Source organism: Silene latifolia, chromosome 8 (assembly GCF_048544455.1).
Source record: "Silene latifolia isolate original U9 population chromosome 8, ASM4854445v1, whole genome shotgun sequence".
NCBI lineage: Eukaryota > Viridiplantae > Streptophyta > Magnoliopsida > Caryophyllales > Caryophyllaceae > Silene > Silene latifolia.
Genome location: NC_133533.1, coordinates 77,440,601 through 77,447,490, shown reverse-complemented (window position 1 = coordinate 77,447,490; position 6,890 = coordinate 77,440,601). Strand labels below are relative to the sequence as shown.

Genomic DNA, 6,890 nt, shown 5'->3' with positions numbered 1-6,890 from the left:
AAAAGAAAATGTTGCACCAATAAAAACGGTCATAGTAATACTTTTTATCACTAACATAACCTTATGGCAATGGTACATAATAAAAGGGTTATTGTCGACATAAAAATGGTAGTTAAAAATACGCGAATAGTTGCATGAAAAATGATTTTTTATAATACATTTGTTTATGTAGGTGTCAACTAATTCCCTTTGTAAAATAATGAAAGGTGGTACTTATGGTATGAGTTTAAACTTCGTCGACATTAAAATCACCCTTGTGGACTCTCTTTAAACTAAAAAACAACACAATCATTTATGATTATTTAAGTAGTTCTATTACCCGTGAAATTCGCGGGGTTAGCTATGTTGTCACGTTACTGTTGTTATACTAGCCCGATCACATTGGGTTATGAGGACAAAAAGGCTCTTATAATAAAACAGTTGTTAATCAATACATATATTGTCATACTATATCGTCAAAGTATTTTTGTATTATGTATATGTCCACAATATACTAAACTTTTGTCACGAATTATTAGTATTTTGTCGTGAATATTGTTATGTTTATTAGTATTTTGCCACGAAATTGTTATTGTTGTTGTCTTCAATATTTTTTATTCTAGTTTATTATACTCTCTCTCTCGGTCATTTTTTCCTTTTATTATTCTCTCATTACAAACAGTTGAGTTAAATAATTAATTCAACCTAAAAAAAGTTTTTCAAAATAAAAATTTATACATTTTTATTTGCGAACTACTATTCAAGGTGTAGTGAATGGTTAGCATTATCTTGAAATAATATGGTATGAATTATAAGTGCTAAAAAAATAAACGATGATTTTATTCGTAAAATATATTTTAACAATAAAATTTCAAAATACATTTAATATTTGTTTTGATGTTTAATGCTTGTTTTAACATTTTTTTCTTTTTTTTTTAAAAAAAATATATACATGATGATGTGGTCTCTTTTTTTTTAAGAAAATGATTTATAATTGACAAACACCAATATAAATAGGCTTTTTTACTTTTTTTTTGTGGGTCATTAATTCAATTATCATTAAATGTATATATTTTTTTTAGAGTAAGAATTATCCATCAATGTTGTATTGTCACTAATCAAATCAAATCAAATAATTTATAATCAAATACTATATACAAATTAATCGCTGTAATATTTTTTTTCTTTTGTCTCTCTCTCTCTTTTATATTTTATACTCTGTATAAATGTTTAGAGCCCCCTCTTATCTTTTCTGCTGCTTCTTAATCAATTGCCTTTTATTTCCTGTAGAATTAGCTGAAATAGAAGATCGGTGGGTTTCCTACATGCATGTCAATGATATTATCCATATGGATATTAACCCAAGCAATCTCTTGGTGGATTCTAAGGACAATCTGAAAGTCGCCGACTTTGGACTTGCAAAGCATATTGACCACGATCAACCTATGACTCCTGATGTGAGTATAAATACCATTTGTGTTTTTATTTTCTTTCTCTTTGTAACACGAAATACCAAAATATATCCTACCAAGATTTGAGAGTAAGATGAAGTTTAAAGCATTTATAATATCTTTCATTGCTGAAAATAGATTATAAAATATTAGTCTCAATGTTATGTATTGCTTTGTTCCCATCAATATCCAGTCAATAGTTAACATTTTATTCATTAACTACGGAGTATAATATTACAAACAATGTCTTTCGGCCTAGGCCGGTTATTTGGGACTTTTATAGTCGAAAATAGATCATGGAAGGCATGTATCAGATACGGATTTGTTTGAGCAAAACAGTGCACTAAGAAGTACTATTTTTGTTTTTATTTTTTTTTCTCTTTATGAATTTATAAATTTATTATTGAACTAATATTTTATTTTCCAGGTTGGAAATGCACAATATAGTGCACCGGAGGTGCTACTTGGTTATGTTAGGTATGATAATGTAATACTCCGTATTTTTAATAATATAATTTATAATTTATAAAATGTGAATAAATAATAATTGTTGTCGTAAAAAGGAAAAAAAAAAAGAACCGGGTAGAAGACCACGGTTTGACCAAGTGGTAGAAGGGGGGAGGTGTATGTGGTTTGGGTGTATCTATACTACCTAGATATTTTGGTTAGTTTAATAATTTAAGGCAATTACCTTGAACCTTCCTACCACCTACCAATTTATATAAATACTCAACTCATGCATCACCATCACTTTTATTCCACATCAAAAACTCAACATAAAACTTGTGAGGAAGAGTAATTTTGCGAGACAACTTTAAGACGGAGTTTTCACCTCGCACTAATTAATTGTGGTAAGTTATTTTATCGCTTCACATCAATTGTTTACGTTTGACCAAAAGATCGGTGTTGACCCGCACTCGTTGACCGTGACCATTGACCATGACCCGTTACCGTGGGGCCGTTGACCGACGGGTTAACCACCGTCGGGTCAGCTGTGTATGGGGGACGTGTTTGGGACGGTTTTTGGGAGATTGTTTTGGGTAGTTTACATCTTAATTTACTTCCTCCATTTCATTCAATTCCATACATTTACTTTATACACATATATCAATGCTCGTTTTCTTTTGTTCATATCTTTAGTTACATATTAGTAAAAATTATAAAAATTTGTTATTTACAATATACTCGGTAAGACAATTAAAATAAGATCTCACATAACTATATTTTATGCTTTATATTAGATGTTGTATCGAAAATTCTCCATACTTGTGAATAGTGTTCAAAAAGGCAAATGTATGGAATTGAATGAAATGAAGGAAGTAATTAATAAGAATAGTTTATAACTATATACAATCTAATCGTTGTTTAGATGGTGGATTTGTGGAAGAGGCTTTCTAAGTTTAACTAGTTTTCACACCCGTGCATAATGCACGAGGTTAGATATGGATGGCTATTCAAAAGTGAGTTATTGCTACTTATCAAAAATATAGATGATGTGTGACACCCCCATACTCCAAGTGCGTTACCAGGACCACTTAAGGTATAAGAACGTCACCATCTCGGTTACCCGAGGCAATGATAATCAAATGACAATGAAGAAACATAATTTAAATAACAATATAATTTAAAGTGATTACATGATCAAAACCAAAACTGTTAAATTGAAATACAAGGTTCTCAGATGGTCTACTGATAAAACTGTCAAAAATATAAAACATCGTCTGACACAGCGGATGACTTCTAACTGCCACGTGATGACTCATCCCAGCTATCCCATACGCGTCATATCATACCTGCTCAATAACTCCTCACCACCCCTGAATGGATCACCACAGTTTTTAAAACATTTATACGGGGTCAGTACTAATTACACAATCAAAGCCACATTGAAACAATAAAACAAGCAACTCACACACAGTCCCAATCTGCTCAATAACTGCTCACCACCCCCGAATGGATCACCACAGGAGGCTTTTTTACTTTTTTTTTTGTGGGTCATTAATTCAATTATCATTCAATGTATATATTTTTTTTAGAGTAAGAATTATCCATCAATGTTGTATTGTCACTAATCAAATCAAATCAAATAATTTATAATCAAATACTATATACAAACTAATCGCTGAAATATTTTTTTTCTTTTGTCTCTCTCTCTCTCTCTTTTATATTTTATAATCTGTATAAATGTTTAGAGCCCCCTCTTATCTTTTCTGCTGCTTCTTAATCAATTGCCTTTTATTTCCTGTAGAAATAGCTGAAATAGATGATCGGTGGGGTTTCCTACATGCATGTCAATGATATTATCCATATGGATATTAACCCAAGCAATCTCTTGGTGGATTCTAAGGACAATCTGAAAGTCGCCGACTTTGGACTTGCAAAGCATATTGACCACGATCAACCTATGACTCCTGATTTGAGTATAAATACCATTTGTGTTTTTATTTTCTTTCTCCTTGCAACACGAAATACCAAAATATATCCTACCATGATTTGAGAGTAAGATGAAGTTTAAAGCATTTTAATATCTTTAATTGCTGAAAATAGATTATAAAATATTAGTCTCAATGTTATGTATTGCTTTGTTCCCATCAATATGCAGTCAATAGTTAACATTTTATTCATTAACTACGGAGTATAATATTACAAACAATGTCTTTCGGCCTAGGCCGGTTATTTGGGACTTTAATAGTCGAAAATAGATCATGGAAGGCATGTATCAGATACGGATTTGTTTGAGCAAAACAGTGCACTAAGAAGTACTATTTTTGTTTTTATTTTTTTTCTCTTTATGAATTTCTAAATTTATTATTGAACTAATATTTTATTTTCCAGGTTGGAAATGCACAATATAGTGCACCGGAGGTGCTACTTGGTTATGTTAGGTATGATAATGTAATACTCCGTATTTTTAATAATATAATTTATAATTTATAAAATGTGAATAAATAATAATTTTTGTTGTAAAAAGGAAAAAAAAAAGAACCGGGTAGAAGACCACGGTTTGACCAAGTGGTAGAAGGGGGGAGGTGTATGTGGTTTGGGTGTATCTATACTACCTAGATATTTTGGTTAGTTTAATAATTTAAGGCAATTACCTTGAACCTTCCTACCACCTACCAATTTATATAAATACTCAACTCTTGCATCACCATCACTTTTATTCCACATCAAAAACTCAACATAAAACTTGTGAGGAAGAGTAATTTTACGAGACAACTTTAAGACGGAGTTTTCACCTCACACTAATTAATTGTGGTAAGTTATTTTATCGCTTCACATCAATTGTTTACGTTTGACTAAAAGATCGATGTTGACCCGCACTCTTTGACCGTGACCATTGACCATGACCGTTGACCTTGACCCGTTACCGTGGGGCCGTTGACCGACGGGTTAACCACCATCGGGTCAGCCGTGTATGGGGGACGCGTTTGGGACGGTTTTTGGGAGATTGTTTTGGGTAGTTTACATCTTAATTTACTTCCTCCATTTCATTCAATTCCATACAATTACTTTATACACATATATCAATGCTCGTTTTCTTTTGTTCATATCTTTAGTTACATATTAGTAAAAATTATAAATATTTGTTATTTACAATATACTCGGTAAGACAATTGAAATAAGATCTCACATAACTATATTTTATGCTTTATATTAGATGTTGTATCGAAAATTCTCCATACTTGTGAATAGTGTTCAAAAAGGCAAATGTATGGAATTGAATGAAATGGAGGAAGTAATTAATAAGAATAGTTTATAACTATATACAATCTAATTGTTGTTTAGATGGTGGATTTGTGGAAGAGGCTTTCTAAGTTTAACTAGTTTTCACACCGGTGCATAATGCACGAGGTTAGACAGGGATGACTATTCAAAAGTGAGTTATTGCTACTTATCAAAAATATAGATGATGTGTGACACCCCCATACTCCAAGTGCGTTACCAGGACCACTTAAGGTATAAGAACGTCACCATCTCGGTTACCCGAGGCAATGATAATTAAATGACAATGAAGAAACATAATTTAAATAACAATATAATTTAAAGTGATTACATGATCAAAACCAAAACTGTTAAATTGAAATACAAGGTTCTCAGATGGTCTACTGATAAAACTGTCAAAAATATAAAACATCGTCTGACACAGCGGACGACTTCTAACTGCCACGTGATGACTCATCCCAGCTATCCCATACGCGTCATATCATACCTGCTCAATAATTGCTCACCACCCCCGAATGGATCACCACAGTTTTAAAACATTTAAACGGGGTCAGTACTAATTACACAATTAAAGCCACACTGAAATAATCACACAAGCAATTCACACACAGTCCGAATCTGCTCAACAACTGCTCACCACCTCCGAATGGATCACCACAGGAGGATTTTTTACTTTTTTTTGTGGGTCATTAATTCAATTATCATTCAATGTATACATTTTTTTTAGAGTAAGAATTATCCATCAATGTTGTATTGTCACTAATCAAATCAAATCAAATAATTTATAATCAAATACTATATACAAATTAATCGCTGTAATATTTTTTTTCTTTTGTCTCTCTCTCTCTCTCTCTCTCTCTTTTATATTTTATACTCTGTATAAATGTTTAGAGCCCCCTCTTATCTTTTCTGCTGCTTCTTAATCAATTGCCTTTTATTTCCTGTAGAAATAGCTGAAATAGATGATCGGTGGGGTTTCCTACATGCATGTCAATGATATTATCCATATGGATATTAACCCAAGCAATCTCTTGGTGGATTCTAAGGACAATCTGAAAGTCGCCGACTTTGAACTTGCAAAGCATATTGACCACGATCAACCTATGACTCCTGATGTGAGTATAAATACCATTTGTGTTTTTATTTTCTCTCTCCTTGCAACACGAAATACCAAAATATATCCTACCATGATTTGAGAGTAAGATGAAGTTTAAAGCATTTATAATATCTTTCATTGCTGAAAATAGATTATAAAATATTAGTCTCAATGTTATGTATTGCTTTGTTCCCATCAATATCCAGTCAATAGTTAACATTTTATTCATTAACTACGGAGTATAATATTACAAACAATGTCTTTCAGCCTAGGCCGGTTATTTGGGACTTTTATAGTCAAAAATAGATCATGGAAGGCATGTATCAGATACGAATTTGTTTGAGCAAAACAATGCACTAAGAAGTACTATTTTGTTTTTATTTTTTTTTCTCTTTATGAATTTATAAATTTATTATTGAACTTGTAGATACCCGTATCCGTCGATATTGGAATTTATAGAGAACCCGACAAACACCCGATGATGATAGGACACATGTATTCTTTAGTTGTCATTGTCATTATTTGGAGCTCGTTTTACGATGTAGAATGGGCGTCGTCGATGAAGTATTTTATTAATTTAAATGATATTTAAATTAATGTTTCTTAAGTGAGTTCATTTTATTAATTTAAATGATATT

The 6,890-nt window shown here is 31.7% G+C and overlaps 1 long non-coding RNA gene across 1 annotated transcript; it reads left to right on the top strand.

Annotated features, from left to right (window-relative positions):
* The first annotated feature begins 2,145 nt into the window (after window positions 1-2,145).
* On the top strand, window positions 2,146-6,632 carry LOC141594424 (uncharacterized). Its single transcript, XR_012522191.1, has 4 exons — window positions 2,146-2,281; window positions 3,679-3,850; window positions 4,266-4,315; window positions 6,104-6,632. It is a non-coding gene; the product is annotated as an uncharacterized LOC141594424 (long non-coding RNA).
* The last annotated feature ends 258 nt before the right edge of the window (window positions 6,633-6,890 follow it).